The sequence below is a fragment of the Pinus tabuliformis genome, chromosome 1_2 (genome assembly GCF_031772625.1).
Source record: "Pinus tabuliformis cultivar Carrire ecotype Pingquan chromosome 1_2, CPIR1, whole genome shotgun sequence".
Classification (NCBI taxonomy): Eukaryota; Viridiplantae; Streptophyta; class Pinopsida; order Pinales; family Pinaceae; genus Pinus; species Pinus tabuliformis.
In genome coordinates, this window is record NC_142298.1 from 381,913,981 (window position 1) to 381,940,600 (window position 26,620).

Sequence of the window (26,620 nt, forward strand, 5' to 3'; positions counted from 1 at the left end):
TCTAGAGTAGTGTTACTGGCCTGCTCTGCGCATTTCTGGAGAGCAGTGTCGGTTGGCCTGCTCTGCGCATTGCTGGAGAGCAATGCTGGCTACCCTGTTCTATGCAATTTTTGAGTGTAGGGCAGCTGTTGGGTTGCTCTGCGCAGTTCCTGAGGGGAAGAAAGACCACGCAGTTCCTGAGGGGAAGGAAGTCTGCCCTCTAGGATTACACAGTTTTTCCTGACATCCTAATGGCCGAATATGAACCAATTACTGGGTGAGCTTGTATTTGGTCGACAAAACAATTAAGTAAACACAAGCTATTGAGTGACAGATAAAATCAAATACACTCAAGTACCTGATTAGCGCAGGATAGCTGCTATGATTTCAAGGATGGAGGCTCCAAAACGAAGCGAACGCAAAATTTTGGAGGGTGGTTGTAGCCGCTACAACGCCTAGATAACCATGGTGATTACGGGTTTACTTTCATTGTTTTGTTTTGGTTGGTTCTCATGTTTCCATAGCTTGGGTTGAGTTATTAGTCCTGGAAGCCCTGGTCGAACAAACATTCTGGAAGCCCTGTAACAACTTGGGTTGAGTTACTAGTCCTGGAAGCCCTGGTTGGACAAACGATTTCGAAAACCTTGGTGGGTTGAGTTATTGGTCCTGGAAGCCTTGGTTGGAAAAAATTCTCTGGAAGCCCTGTATAAGTCGTGGGTTGAGTTACTAGTTCTGGAAGCCTTGGCTAGAAAAACGCTCTAGAAGCCTTGAAAGGCTTGGATGGTGACAAACCTGATGATGGTTTTAGTTATATCTGACTGTGAGGTGGAACTATTGTTTAATGGGTTGAGTTGGATGGCCTCTGGAAGCCCTGGATGAGTTTTCATTGATGTGTTTTATGAGATCCCACATTCATGCTTGGAATATGGCATGGGGGTGAATGGTTGAAGAAAGATCTGGCGCAACCATTTTATGGTCGAGTGGAATGTGGTAGTCCCATCTCTAGTTGGTTCATTGCAGTCATTAATTATAAATCCTTTCCCTTGATTTTCATGTGGAAAGGTACTGATGTATTTATGGATTTGATGGTTGTCATGTTTATTGTATTTCTGTTCTTATTATGTTGGTTATATGCACATTTTATGGCAATAGTTATGTATGGATCTCAGCATGTTTTTACTTGTATGTGAATGGATAATGTGTCTATGAACTAATAGATGATAATGTAGCAAATGGCATGAGGGAACAATGGTTCATAGTGATCCTCAGATAAGTATGAGATCCCTACACTTAACTACATTATTTACACCTATAGATTACATGCCGATGATATGTTTGACGAAATGCCTATCATGGCTAGTAGGGGTCCAATCAAAGTCTTGAACAAGTATTTGCTTTAGTACTTTCATTTCCATGTTACTTTACTAATTTGAAGATATGGATCAGTTATGGGCAGTGACATGAGCTTTGAGTCTGAAAAAGTGGCTCAAATCCTAGAGTTTTTGGGACAACACTGATAATTATGGTCCACATTCGTTGGCAGACAAGCCTGTGAGAGCGACTTTAGGTTGCTAGTCACTCCCTTGCCTCTAACATGAGAGAAACTATGTCCCAAGAGACCTAAAACAACAGTGGGACCCAGGGACAGGCTGTCTGAGTGGCTGACTTGTCTTCTGAGGGTTCTGTTGATGATGTTGGATGTCTGCATAGTGTGTTTCCGTTGGTTCCACTTCCTTAATGTAACTAAGGAAGTCGAATCATATCATAGTGGCATCTCGTCACATGTTTACCTTGACTGGCCGGTTGCTTGGGTAGATGTGGGAGGATGGTGTTACAGTACTTGTTTAGTTGAAAATTAAAAAAATAATGGAGAAAATTTCTAGAGTAGATTCTACTTTCAATGATCACCCTGCCACTTTTCAAGATGCAAACTATAGCAAGGACAATAGAAAATAGAAAATTGAAAAAGTAAAGGTGCATAGTAAAAAAAATATTGATAGAGTAGAAACAAATGTTGTTGTGTCTGCAATTGCAGCCAACAAACTCATGAGATTCCATAAAGCTTTTGGTAATGCACTTGTAGTGTCTATTGAGCAATAGGAAGCATAGAACTTGATTCTCATGTTAATTTTTGGTAGCTCAGGGACAAATTCACTCCTTTGGACAATCTTACTCATCAAGCAAGACCCCTCCTAGCCCTTAGAAAAAATTAATTTGGTTAAAGAAAAATATATTTTAATATGGTAACCCACATGTACATAAAAGGACAGGTCGACCCTAAGAAGAATCTGGACACCCTTGGATGGCTATAAATACAAATCAAGTGATCCTCATTTAGAGATCATCCATCATTCTTCTTTCTTTGGTTTGGCTTGCACAAGTCTGAAGTTGATTCGTGGAAGTTGGTTCTCACAAGTTTGAAATTGCAGGGTTCGAAGCTTGTAGGTGTGATTAGGATTTTTGGTTCCCAACTACAGGCATTTTACAAGGTATTTCCAGTCACAACCTTAGGCATTTATGCTCATGCGTTTGGTTGGAGGGTTTCAACCGCATGCACGTACACTCCCTCCGTGCGACTGAAAACTAGGGTTTTATTTTTTTATAGTTGACTGGAGGCTTGTGAATCAGGGTGTTAATTATTAACATTGTTGGGTTCATCTCTTGAATGTTATTTAGTTTAGTTTGATGAATAGTTTTGTGGATGAATATATGGATCATTGTACTCTCTTATTGCTAAAGCATTCTATGACAATCTAATAAGAAACATAACTTGAAAGGGTTTTCCCCCTTTGTGGGGTTTTGCCCTGGTCTCTGACCAATCCTGGCGTCTCTATGTGTGAATCCTTTTGTTTTATTGTTCCTTTATGTTCCGTTGCATTGATGATGATATTGCTCTTTCCATATACTTACATATGTTGCTGAATAATGTTGTAAAATTGAATGATGTTATGATTTTGTGGGGAGAATTCAATATGTAATTGATGAAATGCAATTATCTAAAGCAAATAACAATATAGTCCTGAGAAAAATTAACATGGTATCAGAGCTAGTGTTGGACCTCAAAATTACTCTCTCTTTGACAACTTTTCTCACTTCTTTCTCTTGTTTTTCCATAAAAGACAGATCCCCATCACTGATAAATGATAGATTTTGTCTCAAGGAAGACATTAAATGATTGACATGTTATACTTTTATGTTTTTTCTATTTGAAATAAGTTTTTGCAAATTAGCTATGGAACGTAGCCCATTCTATAGCTAACTGTGTGTTCCGTAGCTACTTCCATGGTTGAACAGGTTACAGGTGTCAAATGAGGAAACCGACCACATGGTCATCTCTGGAATGGTCACGACATGGATCCTATCCTAGTCACCTAGCCCAGATCGACAAAAAAGCCAGCTCAAGACCATAGTCAAAGGTGGAGTCAAACGAAGAAACCCAGGAGCAATAGGACTCTGTGTCCACTCTTCATGGTTAATTAATAAATCCGACAGCTTTGTTGTAGCATTAACTTGAACCAGCCACCAACGATAATAGTTTCCTGCAACCATCTTGTTGACTTAAAGTCACATGTAGCTGATCAACCATTTACGCAGATCTGTTGTAATACGTGGAGACCACCTGTAGCTAAATTCTCTCAAAAGACAGTTAGGAATGTTTCTTTAAATATCAGTCGTACAGAACTAAGAGGAGTTCGAATTTCTATATGTATTAAGCTCAGACTTACAGCTCTGTAATTTTGGAACTTATTTTCCTATTAATAATATGAAGCTGTGTTTGACCAAGTGATCATTTGAAAGAGTATCTTTAGCTAGTTAGCAGCTCAACTCAGTCAGTTGCAGAGGGCCCCTGCACTGAAGGAGGTTTTTCTTTTGTTATTTTGTTTACTGTTCAGTTTAGTTTCATTATTTACTTTTAGCAGTGTTTGTAGTTTAGGTTGATTTCCTGTAGTTTGTTTTCTTTTAATTCTGTTCAGTAGCATAATGTTAGAATTCAATGGTGCAGTCTTGTTTCTCCTATCTATTTCATAAATGAAACTTGTTTTGTTTTAACAGGGTAAGGTGGAAAAGTAACAAGGATGCATTGTTGATTAGTTTACTTACTGTTTGTTTCCTCTGTTATTTATTTCCTAGTTCAGATTGCCAATGCATTGTGTGGATAAATGTTTTTGGTCACCATTTCAAGCTGATATCCATCCTAAACTAAATGGTTAAACATTCATTTCACACGAGGATTGGAATCAATTAGTTACTCTTTGCATATTTGATTTAGTTCTTTAAACTATAAAGTACAATAAGTTGCTTGTTTGCCATCTCAAGAAAGTTATCTTTCAAAATTGGAGGCTTGGACAACTAAAAGTGCTTTAGTCAGTTTCATTCTCTGTAATTATTTCAATTTTCCTTACAACTTCACCTTTTAATTTTTGACTTAGGATTAAATGACAGGATAGGATAGATGCTCTGTTTTTCCTTCCTTTAACTTAGATTTTGATTAGTTCACCTTTAGGAAATTTAGACTCAGTTTCTCATAATTTAGATTGTACATCATTAGAAATCAAGGAAACCCCCAAAACAAAACAATATAAAAATACAAAACAACGAAGTAAGAAGGGTTAACTAGCACATACAGTGCACTACACTTCATCAGCTTACGAGCCTCGGTTGATAATTTATGCAAAGCAATTTAGGAAACTAAATTGACTAAACATTTTGGCGCCGTTGCCGGGGAAGTGTAACTAGGTAACTTTATCTCTTACATTCAAAAAAAAAATGATATGCATAGAGAAAGAGACTCTAGGGGTAGATTTATAGCTAGAGGCAGGAGTTCAATTCCTACAACACCACCTACTCCACCAAGAATAAGAAAAGATACACCTCCATCCCAAATTCATACTCCTAGTCATAGAACTCCTGAAATTCCGGGGGCAGAAATCCAATCAAAAGAATCTCCTACTTCATCTACCAAGTCAGTCCTAGAGGAGAAAATTCTTGAATCTCCAATAGCAGGAATAGCCTTTTTCACCTCCACAGGAGAGCACATTTTAGTTGAAGAATTAGGAATACCCGATGAGGAAGAAGAACTAGAACCTCTCTCCCATATCCCATTAATAGAAGAACTAGAGGAGGAGAAAGTAACCTTGCAGGTTGAACCCTATACTGACCCTGAAGAAACTATAATGGCAGAAGAAGGAGAAGATGGAGAATTCACACTGTTTGGAGGAGGGGGTAGAGGAGATAATGGAGGAGGTAGAGGAAATAAGGGAGGAGGCAGAGGAAATAGGGAAATAGATAATTCTTTTGGATTCCCTATAGTGGATGAAGAAATAAATGCCACAATGAAAAATATCTCACCTTCTGTCCTCCCAAACTTCCATGGGTTAAAAATTGAGGATCTTGAAACATTTTTATTTGAGTTTGAAGTCTTGTGCAGAACCTATGATTATCTAGAAGACTCTCAAAAACTTAAGTTGTTCCCTTCAACATTGAAAGGAGCTGCTTTAAAGTGGTTCATGGGGTTAGTCACTCAGTCCATTAGAACATGGAATGACATGAAAAAAACATTTTTGGATAGGTATTTGGATTATTGCATGCCTACGAATCATAAAGATGAAGTGTTCAAAATGATGCAAAGAGAGGATGAAAACTTAGAGGATTTGATTGAGAGATTCAACTATAATTTGAAAAGAGCAAAGATGGACAATCTAGATGAAGATACCTTAAAAGCTGTTTTATTAAAAGTCATTAGAGATGAGAGGATAGATATCCTTAACATGATGGGGAAGGGAGATATCTCTCAACTCCCATTAAGTGATATAGGAGAATTATGTGTTCATCTCACAAGAGGGAAATCCAAAACTAGGAAAGGTCCAAGAGATCCTTCTCTTGCTAGAGTAAATAAGTCTGCAACTGGATCAGTGAGTAGGGCAGAAATTGGTAATATGCTTCATGAATTCAAAACAAATATCCTAGGGAGTGTTGAGTCCCAAACCTGCACTTCCCTATATACCCTTTCAGCCTTCTTTTTCCATTTACTTCATCCACCAAGCTGTCAAATCATTGCATATTAGTCTAAAAAGAGCTTATGAAATGGTTTCCTAACTATGTTTATGGCTGTTGTTTGATTTAGATTTTTGTTCAAACAGCTGCGGAAACTTGTCACTTTCCGCAGCCAGCTCAAGTTTCCACAACCATTTTGTTAAAGGCTATGTTACAGGTGTCCAATGGAGAAACCGGCCACATGGGCAAGCTGCAAGTGACATGTACATGGAGCGTGTCCCCTCAGTTCAGCCAAATCACTCATAAACGGTCATGGTCAACGACGGTCAAAGGAAGGGCCAAACAAGGAGTTTTGCGGTGGCACGGCTCTGTTTTGCCCACGTGAAGGTTTGCGTGGCACGATCCTCAATTTCCGGAGGTATTGGCACACCTATAGATCAACCCGTGAACTGAATCGAGCAGCCACCACTCCATGGATTTAACTGTCATGATGACCATAATGCTAGATCTCAGGCCGTGGAGATTTACGTGTCTCTTTGGCAGCATAGAATCTAGGAATTAGTTGCAGCATTTTCACTTATAAATAACGCGTTGGTATACGCTGGATAGTTAGCTTTTCAGATGTAATTTTGACTGTTGTTATAAGCCCACTGTACTGTGCTTTACTTTGTCTTATTACTGCACTTTAATATATGAGAAGACAACATTCCTGAATTCGATTTGTGACTAAGTATTGACTGGCTGAGGTTGCAGAGGGCCCCTGTACACCAAAGCTCTGTATAGTTTCTTACTTGCTTTCATTTACTGTTTTTATAATCATTGCTTGTATATATATTGTGCTGTTCTGATGTTCATTGCTGTCTATATTTCCTTTATGTTTTTTCAATAACTGTTAGCTGATCAATGCTTCTCTTACAGGTTTTTTTTTTGTAGGCAGCCCGGGCAAATTTACATATTTTTAATGACTATTGACATGAGATCATCTTTTCCTTTCTGCTGATTTTCATTTACTGAGTTTAATTCCAGCATTGTCATTTCTTTCAGTTTTGCTTTGCTTATTTATTTTTCTGCCACTTAGACATCATATTACTCATCTGTTTATGATTTCCTTTCTATAGCCAAGCGACTCAATTAGTGAGGAATCAGAATATTACTTGTTGTAGTATGATTTAGTTTGCTTTCCTGCAAGTTAGAGATTGAATTACTTATGTCATTTTCAAGAATTGAAATATGAATGAGTAGTTAAATCTTAGTTTCTTTTTATGCAATTTAATTTCTTGCAATTTAGATATCATATTACTCAGCTTGTTTATGATTACTTCCTATAGTCGGAGCGAGTCGAAAGGTGAAGGGTTAGAATGTGGGTTGAAGTAGTGTGATTTAGTTTGCTTTGCTTTCAGTCTTTGAGTTGCTTTAAGTTCAGTTTTTATTTTCTTTTTCATACAGCAGTAAGGATACTGGGCCATTGTCACTAGTTCACTGTTTTGGTACATTTATTTCCTTTTGAGAATTGATTTCATTACAGTCAGTTTGAAACCTTCTTTTTGAGAACTTTTAAGTTTGGAAAATCATTGTAGAAATCACCATTACCATCCATACTTAACTTTCAATTTCGCCATCTCACACTAGGGAATCCACAGAAGATAAACCCAAAAACAAACTAAAAAAACTCAAAAACGACAAAAGACTAAGAAAATGGTTATCTTGCACATACAGTGCACTTCACTTCATCAGTTTACGACTCCCGGATTGACATTTTAAATAGCAATTTAGGACACACTAAATTGACCAAACATTTTGGCACCGTTGCCGGGGAAGTGAAACTAGGTAGCCAATTTCTTAAAAAAAAAAAAAAAAAATCAAGGAAGGAAAATTGATAACCTCTCAAAGTATGCTCTCCTCTTGCACTTAGTGTGACCTGGAGGATCAGAAAAGAGAAATTTATTGGTTTAATAGTTTCTTGAGTATGCTTTCTTCTTGCACCTAGAGTGACCTGGAAGATCAGAAAGAGAATTATTAGCTCAACTTGAAGAAAAATAAAAAAATGACATGCATAGAGCAAGAGGTTCTAGGGGAAGGTTTTTAGCTAGAGCCAAGAGTTCGATTTTCACAACTCCATCTACTTCAAGGAATAGACAAGAGACACCTCCATCATCTCCAACTCACACTCCTAGCCTTAGGATTCCTGGAATTCAAGAGGCAGTAGTTGAATTAGGAGACTCTCCCACACCATCCATCGAATCTGAATTAGGAAAAGATCCTTTCTTTCCTTCTACAGGGAGACACATTGTAATTGAAGAAGTAGAATCACCTGAGGAAGAAGAGGGAGAAATTCCTCCTCGTTCACCATTAGTAGAGGAACCAGAGGACTCTGAAGTCTCTGAGGAAGCTATCATGACAAAAGAGGTAGTTAAAGGATTTGGTAGAGGTAGAGGTAGAGGAGGGGGAGGAGGAAACAATGGAGGAGGTAGAGGTAACAATGGGGGAAATAGGGATGGAGATAACTCATTCGGATTTCCTATAGTCGATGAGGATTCTCGAGCAACAATGAAAAATATTTCACCATTTGTCCTCCCAAACTTTCATGGGTTAAGAAATGAGGATCCTGAAACATTTCTATTTGAGTTTGAGGTCGTGTGTCGAACTTATGATTATCTGAAAGACTCTCAAAAAATCAAACTGTTTCCTTCAACATTGAAAGGAGCTGCTTTGAAATGGTTCATGGGATTACTCACCCAATCCATTAGGACTTGGAATGATATGAAACAAACATTTTTGGATAGATACCTGGACTATTGTATGCCCACCAATCACAAGGATGAAGTATTCAAAATGGTGCAAAGAGAGGATGAAAACTTGGAGGATTTACTTGAAAGATTCCAATACAACCTGAAAAGAGCAAAAATGAGTAACTTAGATGAGGAAACCTTGAAAGCCCTTCTATTAAAAGCCATTAGAGATGAATGGATAGATATTTTGAACATGATGGGAAAAGGAGATATATCTCAACTTCCACTTCATGATATAGCAGAGCTATGTGTCCATCTCTCAAGGGGAAAATCTAAAACTGGAAAAGGGCCTAGAGATCCTTCTCTCATTAGAGCAAACAAATTTGCAACTGGATCAGTAAGTAGGGCTGAGATTGGCAATATGCTTGATGAATTCAAAACTAATATCTTAGGGAGTCTTAGTGAGCAAATAGACACCCTTAAGATACAAAATAAGTAGAAAGCAGAAGCTGAAGCTTTGGCCATCTTTTGCCCAAAATGTAGCAAGAAACATGCTATAAGGGAATGTCCCTTGGATGCAAAAGTTGTAGAAACATGTGTGATTTGTTTAGAGAATCATGAGACCAAGGATTGTCCTTCAATTCCTGGGCTCAAAGCTGTCTTTCAAGAAGATCCAAATACAATTGAGTCTCTCTGTTTTGTTGCAAGGAGACCTTGGTTGGGGCAACAAAACCAAGGGTTTAACAACTCTATGAACTTTCAAACCCCACCAAATTGGAATCCTTGGCAACAACCTTGGTCCCAACCTCAAAATCCTTTTCAATCATGGATACAAGGCATGCAAAATCCTTATGGGAGATTTGCTCAATTTTATCAATATCCTCCATCCTTTCAAAACCAACAAGCTCCACAACTTCCAAATCAAAATCCACAACTATCATTGCCATTTCCACAACAACAACAACCTTCTCAACAGAATCCAAATTCTCAACTCTTGCTTCCATTCCAACAGAAGCCAAATCAACTTCCTTCCCAGCCATTGCCAAACCCCAACAATAAAAACCCTCAAAATGCTTACATGGTAGAAGGTCAACAATTTCCTACCTATATGATTGTTCCTGTCAATGATGTACAACTCAGATCTGGTAGAGTTTTAGATAAACCTTCTATAGATGTCCAAAAGCAAAGCATTTCTGAGGAAGATTCTCTTGAAGCCAATAAAGGTTTTGAAGCATCTCTTCAAAACCCAAGCACTCAAAAAGAAAAAGAAAAAGAGTTAACCCCCAAAAATCCTATAGTTGAGCAACCTACATCTTCATCCACACCTCCTTTTCTTGAAAGATTACAAATTGACAAAGGGGTGGAAAAACAAATCTTGTTGCCTGACTATGATTTTCTAGATGAATTGAAGAATGTCTATATCAAGATTCCCTTGTTACAAGCCATTAGAGAGATTCCTATTCTAGCAAAAACAATAAAGGAGTTGAGTCTTAAAAGACCAGGAAGGAAACCAAGAGATACAAGAAGAATCCACCTGGTAGGAAAAATTGCAGATATCATGATGGGTAAAATTACTATGCAGAAGTATGTAGATCCCGGTAGTCCAATTGTCAAAACACATATCAATGGGGTAGAAATTGCAAATACTTTGATTGATTTAGGGGCGGTTATCAACATTATGATTAGACAGACTATAGAACAACTGAAACTTCCTAATCTTCTTTTTACACCTACTTTACTGCAACTTGCAGATCGATCAATTATCAAACCAGATGGTGTATTAGAAGACATTTCGGTCTCCTTAGACTCTTGGGAATATCCAATAGATTTCATGATTTTAACTCCCAAGAGTAATTTAGGAGGACACCCTCTCATCTTAGGAAGACCTTGGCTAGCCACAACTGATGCTTTTATCAGTTGTAGGTCTAGGGATATGTATATTTCTTATGGTAATTCGACAAAGAAATTCAATCTGTATCCTCCAGCAAAAGCAATTACAGAAATAGGAGATAATGAGTGGGTTGATGATGAGGATACTATACAACCTGTCTTTACCATTTCTGAAGTCAGTGAAGATAGTCAAATTCTGAACACATTATAAAACTTTGAAACATCTTCAGAATATGACCACACACAATTTCAGTTAGATTCTGACATTGAGTATCTATCATCTAGACAAATGTCTCTTTTCTCTATGGAAGAGTTTGGTAGTTCCGCCATTGAGATCTTTCCAGGTAAAACATTGAATATCAACAAAAACTTGGAAAGATCACAACAGGGAGAGCTAACCAAAATCTTGCAAAAACATTCTACTGCATTTGCATGGGAGTATACTGATATGAAAGGTATTGACCCTAAGACTTGCATTCATCACATCTACATCGAGGAAAATAGTAGACTAATCAGACAACCTCAGAGAAGGATGAATCCAAACCTTAGGGAGATAGTGAAAGAAGAGCTCCAAAAACTACTCAATGTAAACTTCATTTATCCAATTTCAGATAGCCGATGGGTTTCTCCTTTGGTTATAGTACCTAAAAAGAATGGTAAATGGAGGGTATGCATTGATTACAGGGAATTGAACAAAGCAACTTTGAAGGATCACTTTCCTTTACCCTTTATCGATCAGGTATTAGATACTTTAGCAGGGAAAAAGTATTTTTCATTTTTTGGATGGTTTTAGTGGCTATAATCAGATTCAGGTAGCACCTGAAGATCAGGATAAGACCACATTTACCTGTCCATGGGGAACTTTTGCTTACCGAGTACTTCCTTTTGGATTATGTAATGCACCCGCAACATTTCAAAGGGCAGTACTAGGAATCTTTTCTGATCTAATCCATGATTGTGTAGAGGTTTATATGGATGATTTTACAGTTTATGGTAATTCGTTTGAAGAGGCATTAGAGAATTTGGAAAAAGTCCTTATAAGGTGTAAAAAACAAACCTATCGTTGAGTCATGAAAAATGCTTTATGATGGTTACTGAAGGGATTGTTTTAGGACATCATATTTCAGGGGAAGGGATTAAAGTTGATAGATCAAAAGTTGAAGTCATCTCCAAGTTGCCTATTCCAAATTGTCAAAAAGATGTTAGAAGTTTTCTTGGATTTACTGGATACTATAGAAGATTTATTGAAAACTTCACCAAAATAGCATCTCCACTCTTCAAATTACTTACAAAAGCCTGTGAATTCAAATGGGATCCTGATTGTCAATCTGCATTTGAAACTTTGAAAACAAGAATATCTGAAGCACCCATTTTGAGAGGGCCAAATTGGAAACTTCCTTTCCATATTTCTACAGATGCTACAGATACAGCTCTAGGAGCTGTGTTGGGTCAAAAGGATTTAGTTCCTTATGCCATTTACTACACCAGTAAAGATTTGACTCCCACCGAGTTAAACTATACTGTGACTGAAAAAGAGTTCTTAGCTGTTGTTCATGCAATCAATAATTTTAGACATTATATAACAGGCTATGAAACTTTTGTCCATACTGATCATTCTGCAATTAGATATCTAATGAACAAACCTGTTACTAATGGCAGAGTTACAAGATGGCTCTTACTTTTACAAGAATTCAATATTAATGTGTTGGATAGACCAGGGAAACAAAATACAGTAGTTGATTTCTTGTCTAGAATCCAAAATACTAATGAAGATTCTCCTGTAGAGGATAAGTTTCCAGATGAGTATTTATTTGCAGTAACTACTAAGACTCCTTTGTATGCAGATATTGCTAACTATTTGGTTACAGGAAAGCTACCTCCACATTTATTTTCTAGTGAAAAAAGAAGAATTATTCAGGAGAGTTCGAATTATTCATGGATTTCTATTGAATTGTTTTAAACAGGGCTAGATTGTGTGATCAGAAGATGTGTTCGGGAAGATGAAATGCCTGACATCCTCAAGGCATGTCATGATGAACCATGCGGTGGACACTTTGCTGACAAAAGGATGGCCTATAAGATCCTTTCTTTAGGATATTATTGGCCTTCCCTTTTCAAAGATGCAAAAAAATATGTCAGAAGGTGGGACAGCTGCCAAAGAGTTGGGAGACCGACTCTTTCAAATGAAATGCCATTACAACCACAGGTACTCGTCGAACCCTTTGAAAAATGGGCTTTAGATTTCATTGGACCCATTAATCCACCATCTAAACAGAAGAAGTATATATTGGTATGCACTGATTATGTCACTAAATGGGTAGAAGCCAAAGCATTGCCTTCTGCCATTGAAAATTCAGTTGTTCAATTTCTTTATGAGGATATTTTTACTCGTTTTGGTGTCCCAAGAGAAATTGTGACAGATCAGGGAAGTCAATTTACATCTAACTTGATGGAGAAGCTGATGGAAGAATACAAAATCAAGCACAGAAAATCTACTCCTTACCATCCGCAAGCAAATGGCCAAGTGGAGTCTACAAACAAAGTTCTTGAGAGCATCATCACCAAAACTGTCCATCTACACAGAAGAGATTGGGCAGAGAGGCTTCCTGAAGCCTTGTGGGCCTACAGAACTACATGGAGGAATACAACAGGACATTCTCCCTATGAACTTGTTTATGGGAAAGAAGTCCTGCTCCCCATTGAGTTTCAAGTCAAGACTTTCAAGATGGTAGTCCAGTTGGGGATGAATCTATCAGAAGCCCAAAAGCACAGAATGGAGCAGCTGAATGAGCTAGATGAGATCAGACAAGAAGCAATTTTAAGGACTGATCTAGTTCAACATCAAAGAGCTAAGTGGCATGACAGATACATCAAAGAGAAAAAGTTTCAAGAGGGAGATTGGGCACTACTGTTTGATTCCAAGTTTAAAGACTTCAAAGGTAAATTTCAGACCCATTGGCTTGGGCCATACGGGATTGACAAAGTCTTTAACAATGGAGCGGTAAGAATCAAGACCATTGATGAATTTCAGACTCCTCTTATTGTGAATGGCCACCGATTGAAAATTTATCATAAGCCACTCTCAAAATAGGAATTTGTCAAGATGTTCCAAGAGAATTCTGCAATAAGGCTGGTGGAGAAGAATCCTTCTTCCCCACCAGCCTAGCCTTTGTTTCTTTCAGTTAAAAAAATAAAATAAAATAAATAAATAAATTTTTAATAAGCCTGAAAACCAATCATAGATTGGCGGTCTTATACAGAAAATATAGAGTGAAAATCAGGGGCACCTGACACTCCATATTTTCCAAAAAAAAAAAATCTCTCCTCTCCTTCTTTTTCCATCTTCACTCCACCTCCTTTGCCATATTCACTCCATCTCCATCTCATTCACATTTTCGTTTCACTTCACTTTCACTCCATTCCACTCATTTCATTTTCATTTCATCAATAAAAGTCCCTTTCGGGACTATTTTCACTCAGTTAGTTCTTTTCTAACTATCTTTGTTCAGCTAAGTGGGTGCTGTCCCAGTTTCTGCAGCTGGAAGCAGTTTCCGCAGCCAGACACGATTTCCACAGCTACCACCACTCTGTTTTTGAAATTCACAGTCAAAATGTTAGTGCAATAATCATGAAAATGCAAGTGTAATTGAGCAAATGCCATGAAGACATGGAGCATCTCCAAGACATCAAGGAAGAACAGTTGGTTAAAAGCTATGAGCAAGAAATGACAAAGTTTCCAAAGGTATGAGCAAATTTTTGTATCAAATAACAATTAAAGTCATGATTATGCATAGTTATCAAACCATAAAAAGTTCTACTATGTGCAATGATTCGATACGATAACTCCATTACCCACTCTTATTCCACGATATTACTCCACACACCATGCATTCATTTCTTAATGGTCTCATGATTGATTTTCGGGTTTAAACTCAAGTTGACTGCACTTTCATTTGCCACCTGCACTCATGAGATGTGACCAATCCCATTACGGCTCCTCTCCACCGCATTTCCCGCAGCCATCCATCAAAACGTGTGATATTCCGTACGCAGCCGTTAATTCAAAAAAGATCTCGACTCCACTCTGTTCACTTACCATTTCATTAAAGATCATCCTTTTCATATACACGCATTTCAATTTGTGAACTTATTTGCGGCTGCTCATCCTCTGTTCCGCCTGTAATCTGAAGCATTCCCGTTACCTGCTACCGATTGCAGCCACTACATTTTACCATAAACCCTGCAACCGAGCTACCTTCCCTCTGCTAAATCCTCACACGCAATTGAATCCTCAGTTGAAATTCAAAACAGAGGAAGGAATGGGAAAACTACTAAGGGCAGAGCCAGAAGGACCGAAATATTTAGAAGGTTACCCTCAAGCAAAAGATTTGCTGAAGAAAGCCAAATGGTTACGCTTCATCCAAAAGTTTAAAGGCTATAATAAAGAGGTAACCAAGGCTTTTGCATGGTCTTTCGATGGTCAAATGGTGGAGATTGGAGATTTGAAGCTCACGGTGACTGAAACAACAATAGTAGCTGCCATAGGCTTACCCTAGGAAGGTGAGCGATGGTTCAAAAACAAAAGCGTGGATGAACAGGCATGGAGAATTATGCTAAGAAACCCAGGTATGGACACCACTATGTTTACTAAAGGAATTCCTGTTCATGCATTGAAGGAAGAATGGGCCAGTCTGCTGTTAGTTATCCAAAAATTTGTCACTTGTGAAGGACGCTTTGGTTCAATGTACATGTACCATGCTAGACTGTTGATGAATTTCTTAGAGAATCAGACTCTTAATTTGCCTTATTTCTTACTGTTGAGTTTGAAGAAGATGAGTATTACAGTCCAAAAACACATAGGCAATATAGAACCTCATCTATATCATCATGGACTTGTAAAAATTCTCATTGAGGACCAACTGAAGAAAAACAAAGATACCTGGGAACAATTCTTGATAAGAAACTACTTCCAAGAGCCATCTGAGGCCTCTGAAAGTAGTACACCAAAGACACCAAGAAAAAGTAGGAGAAAAGAAAAGAGTACCATAGTCCAAGACTCCCCTACTACAGAAACTCAAGAAGTTGGTCAAAAAGAAGAAGAAAACAGAACTAAAGACAAGAAACAGAGAAAAGAGAAAGGCAAAAGGACCATCCAAGAAGTCTACCAATCACCTGAGCCATCCATAGAGGAGGATTATCAACCACTGTCAGAAAGATTAGTACATCTTCAGGCTGCTATAGCAAAGAAAAAGGAAAAAGGGAAACAGAGTATACAAGAAAAGAGTACTAGTCCACCATACTTAAGGAGAAGCACCAGGCTAAGAGGAAAGGGGAGTAAAACACAAATAAAATGGCCCCACTTCATCGACTTGGGTGGAGAGACACCTGAGAAACCTCTAGCTGGCTGTAGTCCACCTCGTCCTCAGCCAAGCATTGAAACTAGTTCTCCACATGATGAAAGCCCTTCTCGGCCAGAGCTAGAGAGCAGTGCTCCTCCTCCACAAGATTTTGAACTCAGTCCAAGAAAGACACCTGAAGTAGATCCCAATCAACAGTAGGTATATGACTACTTGGAATCTTTAGAAAAATCAACTGCAGGTTCGAGTACCACTCTGCCACTAGATGCACAAGTTCAGTCCTTAAAGCAGGAGGTATTTGAATTAGAGGTCCTAAACAAGCATATCAAGCAAGAAAATGAAGCACTCAAGGAGCAGAGCAAAGTAGATAAAATTATTCATGATAACACTATGCTTCATTTGGGACTATAGCAAAAGAAAAACAAGAAACTGAAAAAAAAGTGCAAAAAGTTGAGCAGAGCATTGATCAATCTCAAATTCATATGTCTAATAAGGAAACCCAGGATGGTGGTAGCACCAAAGAAGAAGAAAAGAGGGCTAGATGTCCTAGCAGAAGCTTCAGAACATATGGATTAGAGGGGAATGACTAAATTTTGGTTGCATGAGGACATGCAACACCTTCACAACGGGGGTATGTTGAGTCCCAAACCTGCACTTCCCTATATACCCTTTCAGCCTTCTTTTTCCATTTACTTCATCCACCAAGCTGTCAAATCATTGCATATTAGTCTAAAAAGAGCTTATGAAATGGTTTCCTAACTATGTTTATGACTGTTGTTTGATTTAGATTTTTGTTCAAACAGCGGTAGAAACTTGTCACTTTCCGCAGCCAGCTCAAGTTTCCGCAGCCATTTTGTTAAAGGCTATGTTACAGGTGTCCAATGGAGAAACCAGCCACATGGGCAAGCTGCAAGTGACATGTACATGGAGCGTGTCCCCTCAGTTCAGCCAAATCACTCATAAACGGTCATGGTCAACGACGGTCAAAGGAAGGGCCAAACAAGGAGTTTTGCGGTGGCACGGCTCTGTTTTGCCCACGTGAAGGTTTGCGTGGCACGATCCTCAATTTTCGGAGGTATTGGCACACCTTTAGATCAACCCGTGAACTGAATCGAGCAGCCACCACTCCATGGATTTAACTGTCATGATGACCATAACACTAGATCTCAGGGCGTGGAGATTTACGTGTCTCTTTGGCAGCATAGAATCTAAGAATTAGTTGCAGCATTTTCACTTATAAATAACGCATTGGTATACGCTGGATAGTTAGATTTTCAGATGTAATTTTGACTGTTGTTATAAGCCCACTGTACTGTGTTTTACTTTGTCTTATTACTGCACTTTAATATATGAGAAGACAACATTCTTGAATTTGATTTGTGACTAAGTATTGACTGGCTGAGGTTGCAGAGGGCCCCTGTACACCAAAGCTTTGTATAGTTTCTTACTTGCTTTCATTTACTGTTTTTATAATCATTGCTTGTATATATATTGCGCTGTTCTGATGTTCATTGCTGTCTATATTTCCTTTATGTTTTTTTCATAACTGTTAGCTGATTAGTGCTTCTCTTACAGGTTTTTTTTTGTAGGCAGCCCAGGCAAATTTACATATTTTTAATGACTACTGACATGAGATCATCTTGTCCTTTCTGCTGATTTTCATTTACTGAGTTTAATTCCAGCATTGTCATTTCTTTAAGTTTTGCTTTGCTTATTTACTTTTCTGCCACTTAGACATCATATTACTCATCTGTTTATGATTTCCTTTCTATATCCAAGCGACTCAATTAGTGAGGAATCAGAATATTACTTGTTGTAGTATGATTTAGTTTGCTTTCCTGCAAGTTAGAGATTGAATTACTTATGTCATTTTCAAGAATTGAAATATGAATGAGTAGTTAAATCTTAGTTTCCTTTTATGCAATTTAATTTCTTGCAATTTAGATATCCTATTACTCAGCTTGTTTATGATTACTTCCTATAGCCGAAGCGAGTCGAAAGGTGAAGGGTCAGAATGTGGGTTGAAGTAGTGTGATTTAGTTTGCTTTGCTTTCAGTCTTTGAGTTGCTTTAAGTTCAGTTTTTATTTTCTTTTCATACAACAGTAAGGATACTTGGCCATTGTCACTAGTTCACTGTTTTGGTACATTTATTTCCTTTTGAGAATTGATTTCATTACAGTCAGTTTGAAACCTTCTTTTTGAGAACCTTTAAGTTTGGAAAATCATTGTAGAAATCACCATTACCATCCATACTTAACTTTCAATTTCGCCATCTCACACTAGGGAATCCACAGAAGATAAACCCAAAAACAAACTAAAAAAACTCAAAAACGACAAAAGACTAAGAAAACGGTTATCTTGCACATATAGTGCACTTCACTTCATCAGTTTACGACTCCCGGATTGACATTTTAAATAGCAATTTAGGACACACTAAATTGACCAAACAGGGAGTCTTAGTGAGCAAATAGACACCCTTAAGTTGCAAAATAAGCAGAAAACCGAGGCTAATGCTTTAGCTATTTTCTGTCCAAAATGCAGGAAAAAAAACATGCTCTAAGAGAATGCCCTTTAGATGCAAAAATTATAGAGACTTGTATGATTTGCTCAAAAAATCATGAAACCAAGGGTTGTCCTTTGATTCCAGGTCTTAAGGCTATTTTTCAAGAAGAAACAATTCCAAATTCAACAGAACCTCTTTGCTTTGTCTCTAGAAAACCTTGGCAGGGGCCACAAAATAAGGGATTTAACAATCAAATGTATTTTTATCCCCCACCAAATTGGAATTCTTGGTAGCAACCTTGGCCTCAACCTCAATCTCAATCTCAACCGTGGGCACAAGGAGTACAAAATCCTTATGGGATATTTTCTCAATATTATCAATATCCTCCATCATATCAGAATTATTCTCCCCCACACATTCCACAACAAAATCAGCAGCCACAACTTCAAAATCAGAACCCTCAACTTTCATTACCATTTCCACAACAAAATCCACAAAAAATTCCACAACAAAACCAAAATCCTCAACTCTTACTGCCATTTCAGCAGAAACCAAATCAACTACCTGCCCAACCATTACCAAACCCCAATAATAAAAATCCTCAGAATACTTACATGGTGGAAGGACAACAATTTCCAACTTATATGATCACTCCTCTAGATCTCAATGATGTTCAACTAAGATCTGGTAGGATATTAGAAAAGGAAAGACCTTCTGTAGTTATTCAGGAACAAGACAATTCTGAGGACGATTCTCTACAGCCCAATAAAAGTTTTGAGGGAACATTTCTCCAAAACCAAAATACTGAAAATGAAAAACAGAAAGAACCAGCAAACTCAACTCCTATCATTGAGCAGCCAATATCTACTTTTGTACCTCCTTTTCCTGAAAGATTACAAGTTGATAAAGGAGTAGAAAAGCAGATCATGTTGCCCAATTATGATTTTTTAGATGAATTGAAAAATGCCTGTATCAAAATTCCTTTGTTACAAGCCATTAAGGAGATTCCAATCCTAGCTAAAACAATAAAGGAGTTGAGCATAAAGAAACCAGGAAGAAAAAAAAAAGAAACAAAAAGAATTCACCTGGTAGGAAAAATAGCAGATATAATGATGGGAAAAATTGCCATACAAAAATATGTAGATCCAGGAAGTCCAATTGTGAAAACACATATCAATGGAGTTGAAATTCCAAATACATTGATTGATTTAGGGGCAACAATAAACATCATGAGCAAACAAACCATGGAACAACTCAAGCTTCCTAATCTTCTTTACACACCTACATTACTGTAGTTTGCTGATAGATCTGTAATCAGACCATATGGAGTGTTAGAAGATATTTTAGTATCCTTAGATTCTTGGGAATATCCTATTGATTTTATGATCTTAACCCCCAAGAACAATCTAGGAGGACATCCACTCATATTAGGAAGACCTTGGCTGGCCACAACTGATGCTTTCATTAGTTGTAGATCTGGTGATATGTATATTTCTGACGGGAATTCAACAAAGAAATTCACTCTATATCCTCCAGCAAGAACAATCACAAAAATAGATGACAAAGAATGGATTGATGATGAAAATGACATTTAGCCTCTCTTTACTATTTCAAATATTAGTGAAGATAGTCAAATCTTAAATACAATGGAAAATTTTGAATCATCTCCAGAATATGAACATGATCAATTTCAAGAAAAATCCAATATTGAATATTTGTCATCTAGGCAGATGTCTCTTTATTCTATGGAAGAATTTGGTAGCTCTACAATTGAAATCTTTCCAGGGAGAACATTGAACATAAACAATAACTTGGAGAAATTACAAAAGGAAAAGCTAATCAATACATTACAACAACATTCTGCTGCATATGCATGGGAATATACTGACATGAAAGGAATTAGTCCTAAGACTTGTATTCATCACATCTACATTGAGGAAAATTGTAGACCTATCAGACAACCTCAGAGAAGAATGAATCCAAATCTTAGGGAAATTGTGAAAGAAGAGTTGCAAAAACTGTTGAATGTAAACTTCATTTACCCAATTTCAGACAACCAATGGGTTTCCCCTTTAGTAATTGTGCCTAAAAATAATGGTAAATGGAGGGTGTGCATCGATTACCGAGAATTGAATAAAGCTACCCTTAAAGATCATTTTCCTTTGCCCTTTATAGATCAAGTGTTAGATACATTAGCAGGTAAGAAGTATTTCTCATTCTTGGATGGTTTTAGTGGTTATAATCAAATTCAGGTGGCACCTGAAGATCAAGATAAAACCACATTTACTTGTCCATGGGGAACTTATGCCTACCGAGTACTTCTTTTTGGGTTATGTAATGCACCTGCAACATTCCAAAGAGCAGTACAAGGAATTTTTTCTAATCTAATACGTGATTGTGTAGAGGCATATATGGATGATTTTACAGTCTATGGGAAAACATTTGAAGAAGCTTTGGAAAATTTGGAAAGAGTTCTAAAAGATGTAAGGAAGCAAACTTTTCACTAAGCCATGAAAAATGTTTTATGATGTTTACAGAAGGTATTGTTTTAGGGCATCACATTTCAGGAGATGGGATTAAAGTTGATAAATCTAAAGTAGAAGTCATCTCTAAATTATCAATTCAAAATTGCCAAAAGGATGTTCAAAGTTTTCTAGGATTCACAGGATACTATAGACCATTTATAGAAAATTTCACTAAAATAGCATCTCTACTCTTCAAATTACTCACCAAGGATTGTGAATTCAATTGGAATCCTGACTGCCAGTTAGCATTTGAGACTTTCAAAAATTTCAGAAGCACCCATCTTGAGAGGTCCAAATTGGAAACTACCTTTTCACATTTCAACAGATGCTTCAGATACATCTCTCGGAGCTGTATTAGGACAAAAAGACTTGATTCCCTATGCCATCTACTATACAGGTAAGAATTTGACTCCCACTGAGTTGAACTATACTATAACTAGAAATGAATTTTTAGCTGTTGTTCATGCAATCAACAAGTTCAGACAATATATAACAGGCTATGAAACCTTTGTTCATACAGATCACTCTGCAATTAGATATTTAATGAATAAACCTATTACTAATGGCGGAGTTACAAGATGGCTTTTACTCTTGCAAGAATTCAATATTTCTGTGCTAGATAGACCTGGAAAACAAAAAACGCAGTTGCTGATTTCTTATCCAAAATTCAGAATATCAAAGATGACACTCCGATTGAAGATAAGTTTCCTGATGAATATCTTTTTCCAGTGACTACTCAAACTCCTTGGTTTGTAGATATTGCAAATTACTTAGTCACAGGGAAATTGCCTTCACATTTGTTTCCTAGAGAAAAAAGAAAAATCATTCAGATAAGTGCAAGATACTCGTGGATCACTAATGAATTGTATAAAGCAGGTCCAGATCTTATGATCAGAAGATGTGTTAGGGAAGATAAAATGCCTTATATTCTTAAGGCATGCCATGATGAGCCGTGTGGTGGACACTTTGCTGACAAGAGGACAACCTATAAAATCCTTTCTTTAGGATATTATTGGCAATCCATCTTCAAAGATGCCAAAGAATATGTCAGGAGATGTGACAGTTGCCAGAGGGTAGGGAAACCTGCTCCTTCAAATGAAATGCCACTACAAATTCAGGTACTCATTGAACCTTTTGAAAAATGGGCCTTAGATTTTGTTGGGCCAATTAATCCTTCATCTAAGCAAAATAAGTATATATTGGTATGCACTGATTATGTCACTAAATGGGTAGAGGCCAAAGCATTACCTTTTTCTAATGAAAAATCTGTAGTTAACTTTCTTTTTGAGGACATCTTCACTCGTTTTGGTGTTCCAAGAGAAACTGTGACAGATCAGGGATCTCAATTTACATCTAAAATGGTGAAGGATCTTATGGAAAATTACAAGATCCAACATAGGAAATCTACTACCTATCATCCACAAGCAAATGGTCAAGTTGAATATACAAATAAGGTGATTGAAAGAATTCTCACTAAGACTGTGCATCTACATAGAAGAGATTGGGCAGAAAGGCTTCCTGAAGCCTTATGGGCCTATAGAACTACATGGAGGAACACAACGGGACATACACCCTATGAACTTGTTTATGGGAAACAAGCCCTGTTCCCTATAGAGTTTCAAATTAAAACCTTCAAGATGGCAGTCCAATTGGGATTGGATTTATTAGAGGCACAAAAACATAGATTGGAGCAACTCAATGAACTTGATGAAATCAGGCAAGATGCAGTCCAAAGAACCAGTATAGTCCAACAGCAGAGGGCTAAATGGCATGATAAATATATTAAGGAGAAGAAATTTCAAGCAGGAGATTGGGCACTGTTGTTTGATTCAAAGTTCAAAGATTTTCAAGGGAAGTTTCAAACTCATTGGCTTGGGCCATATGAGATTGAAAAAGTCTTTAACAATGGAGCGGTGAGAATAAGAACAATAGATGAGGAAAAGGTACCTCTTCTTGTGAATGGTCATTGGTTGAAGATATATCAAAAACCAGTTTCAAGAGAGGATTTCATTAGGATTTTCCAAGATAACTCTGAAATGAAGCTAGTGAAGAAGAATCCTTCTTCTCCACTAACTTAGTCATTACTTTTCCCAAGAAATGACTGATAAAAAATATATATATAAGGTTGAAAACCAATCATTGATTGGCATACCTACACAAAAAAAACAGGGTGAAAATCAAAGATTTCTAACATCCTATATTTTCCATTTCCTTTCTGTAATAAGTAGTGACACAAAGCTACATTTATTTGTAGTATAGAGTCTGCAATTTCATAGTCTCATTCCATCTCATTCAGTTTTCATTCTGTTTTACAGTTCCACTTCATCTCAATGTCATCTTTCATTTACATTTTATTTTTACAATTTTACTCCATTTCACCCTATTTTTAATTTTATCTTACATCTCATTTCATCTCAGTGTCATAACTCATTTCCATTTTATTTCTACATCCATATTTCACAAGCCATATTTCACTTCTTTTCACATTCTGCAGCTGGTTCCATTTCGCAGCTAATCTGATTCTGCAGCTACAACTTACTTATCAGCTCTGGCACAATTGTACAACTCACAAATAAATCATGAATGCAGGGAAATTGAAGAATCAAGTTTTGGAGATCAACCATGCTCAAAGTACCTACGGATCAACACCAAAAGAATTATCAAGCAAAAGGTTAAGTTCTAAGGTAAAATGCAAATTTATTTCAAACAACAAGTCATAAACATAAGTTATGTATAATATGAATGATCATATGTCTCCTTAACAAGTCATCATTTGATTTGACTACCACTTCATGATACCACATCTCTGCCACATCTTCCACATTCGATACCCAACGGTCTATAATGATTTCATCATACCACACCTCTGCTACGGTCTCCATACTCTGTACTTAAACGGTCTCTAATAACTCCATCTGTTAACGGTCACAACCACGATGTGACCAACGTATTCACGTCTCTCCAAACCCTCACTGTCTACTTATTCCATACAAACCCATAGTTCTTTTTCACCATACCCGCAGACAGTCCATTTCATAGACCAGGAGAGTAATTCTGAAGGTTAGCAAATTCTATGAAACAGAGACCATGGGACTCATTGTTAGGGCAGAGCCCGTAGGGGAAAAGTTTATGGAAGGGTACCCACAACTCAAGGAGATGTTGCAGAAGATTGGATGGCTCAAATTCATTGAAAAATTTGATGGATATCACAAGGAGATCACAAAATCTTTTGCTAGATCATTCAATGGTACAGAAGTAGAGATTGGAGACATTAAGTTTGTAGTAACAGAATCTTACATAGCAGAGGCTACAGAACTACCAAGACTTGGTGAGAGATGGTTCAAAAACAAAGAATTTCATAGTGAATCTTGAAAGGTAATCCTTAGTAACCCAGGTATGGATGTCACTGTGTTTAGAAAAGGAATTCCTATTTCAGCACTCAAATAAATGGAGAACCATGCTTTTGATATTACAAAAATTTATTACTTGTGAGGGAAGATTCAGATGTATGTATGTTTATCATATACGTTTATTGATGAACTTTCTAGAAAATGGAAACATCAACCTCCCTTTCTTCCTTCTAAACAGTCTAAGGAGGATGGCTTCAAATGTACAAAAGAAAATAGAATCCCTAGAGACAACCCTGTACCATCATGGGTTGGTCAAAATACTGGTTGAGTATCATCTGAAAAGAATAGGGGATACCTGGGAAAACTTTCTGATAAGAAACCATTTCCAAGAGGCACCAAAATCTCCTAAAAAAGATAGTATCAGAAAGAGTAGGAGAAAGAAGACTAATCTAACCATTCAAAGCAACCTTGAGCCCTCAGTACAGAAAAATGATGAAGAACCAATCTCTGAAAAATTAACAGAGATCAGAGAGCAAATCAAGTAGAAGAAGAAGATAAAAAAGAAAGTTGGTGGAATTACTGAGAACAAATCCGAATCTCCATTACAACAAGATGATGAACAATCAATCTCTGAAAAATTGACAGAGATAGGAAACAAATTAAGAGGAAGGAAAATATAGGAAAAGAGAAAAAGGGTACAAAGGAGGAGAACATAAACCCCCTCAAACTTAGAAGGAGCTCTAGACTCCGAGGTATGGTAAAGAAGGTATCATTAAAGGAAACAAAGTTCATAAATCTAGAAGAAGAAACCCCAGTATCCTCTCTTGAAAATGTTCCATTTACATACAATCCTCAAAACTCTCCTAAACAATATTTTGAAGGCAGCCCCAGTAGAGGATCCCCAAGCATAGACCCAGTGCAGCAACAAATTTATGATTACATAGAATCACTGGAAAAGAAAAGTGCCTCAATGGATCCAGGATCCTCAGCCAATCCAGAACAACCTGTCAATCCATAAGAACCTCTGACTGACTCTCTCAAACAGGAAATCTATGAGTTAGAGATATTGAACAGGCATATCAAGAAAGAAAATGAAACCTTGAAGGAACAAAGCAAATTGGATAAAGCCATTCATGATAATACAATACTGCACCTAGGGCTATGGTACAAGAAGAATAGGAAGTTGAAGAGGAAGAATAGAAATTTGAACAAAACAATGATCAACCTTAAATATAGACTTCTCATGAAGAAACCCAGGATGGCAGTCACTTCAAAGAGGAGCAAGAGAAGAAAGTTAGATGTATTGGCAGAGGTATATGAGCAGATGCAATAGGAAAGAAGAGTTCACAGTTTTGGAAAAATTGCATGGGGACATGCAATGATTTTGCAGTGGGGGTATGTTGGACCTCAGAATTACTCTCTCTTTGACAACTTTTCTCACTTCTTTCTCTTGTTTTTCCATAAAAGACAGATCCCCATCACTGATAAATGATAGATTTTGTCTCAAGGAAGACATTAAATGATTGACATGTTATAATTTTATGTTTTTTCTATTTGAAATAAGTTTTTGCAAATTAGCTATGGAACGTAGCCCATTCTGCAACTAACCGTGTGTTCCGTAGCTACTTCCATGGTTGAATAGGTTACAAGTGTCAAACGAGGAAACCAGCCACATGGGCATCTCTGGAATGGTCACGACATGGATTCTATCCTAGTCACCCAGCCCAGATCGACAAAAAAGCCAGCTCAAGACCATAGTCAAAGGTGGAGTCAAACAAAGAAACCCGGAACAATAGGACTCTGTGTCCACTCTTCATGGTTAATTAATAAATCCGACAATTTTGTTGTAGCATTAACTTGAACCAGCCACCAGTGATAATAGTTTCATGCAACCATCTTGCTGACTTAAAGTCACCTGTAGCTGATCAACCATTTACGCAGATCTGTTGTAATACATGGAGACCACATGTAGCTAAATTCTGTCAAAAGACAGTTAGGAATGTTTCTTTAAATATCAATCGTATAGAACTAAGAGAAGTTCGAATTTCTATATGTATTAAGCTCAGACTTACATCTCTGTAATTTCGGAACTTATTTTCCTGTTAATAGTATGAAGTTGTGTTTGACCAAGTGATCATTTGAAAGAGTATCTTCAGCTAGTTAGCAGCTCAACCTAGTCAGTTGCAGAGGGCCCCTGCATTGAAGGAGGTTTTTCTTTTGTTATTTTGTTTACTGTTCAGATTAGTTTCATTATTTACTTTTAGCATTGTTTGTAGTTTAGGTTGATTTCCT